We start from the raw sequence: 521 nt of genomic DNA, 5'->3' as shown, positions 1-521 counted from the left end.
GTGTTGGCTCCGGTCTTTTTATTTAACTTCATACATTCTCATAGTTCAGCATCACAGTTATCCTGAAGAGGATATCTCAGATACTGACATTTCCTTCTTAAAGTAGTTTGAAAGGGTTTCAATGCCTCCACTGTATCTATGATGAGACTTTATAGGTAAAATGATGGGATCGGATAAGATGGCATTTTAATAAAACTGTATATGCATTTTGCAAACGACATTTGAAAGACGGATGACTGAATGAAATATCTGAAAAATCTAACATATCATATCCCCCACATACCCTTTATCCTCCCACACAGGTGTTTTCACTCAATCTGCCCCATTACATCTCTTCTTAGGACTCTCTGTGTGTGTGTGTGTGTGTGTGTGTGCGTGAGTGTGTGTATGTGTATGTGTGTGTGTTCAAACTGGGCTTCCTCACTCTTATGTTGTCTTTTTTCCTGCATAACTCCACCCTACTTTCACCTGACTAGAGGTCTTAACATTCCTGCTACCTCAAATAATTCATGTGGATTTGC

The sequence above is a fragment of the Cebidichthys violaceus genome, unplaced genomic scaffold (genome assembly GCF_023349555.1).
Source record: "Cebidichthys violaceus isolate CVI_PGR_0920_01 unplaced genomic scaffold, fCebVio1.0.p SCAF_17, whole genome shotgun sequence".
NCBI lineage: Eukaryota > Metazoa > Chordata > Actinopteri > Perciformes > Stichaeidae > Cebidichthys > Cebidichthys violaceus.
The sequence above is the reverse complement of the archived record's forward strand: the minus strand, read 5'-3'. Positions refer to the sequence as shown.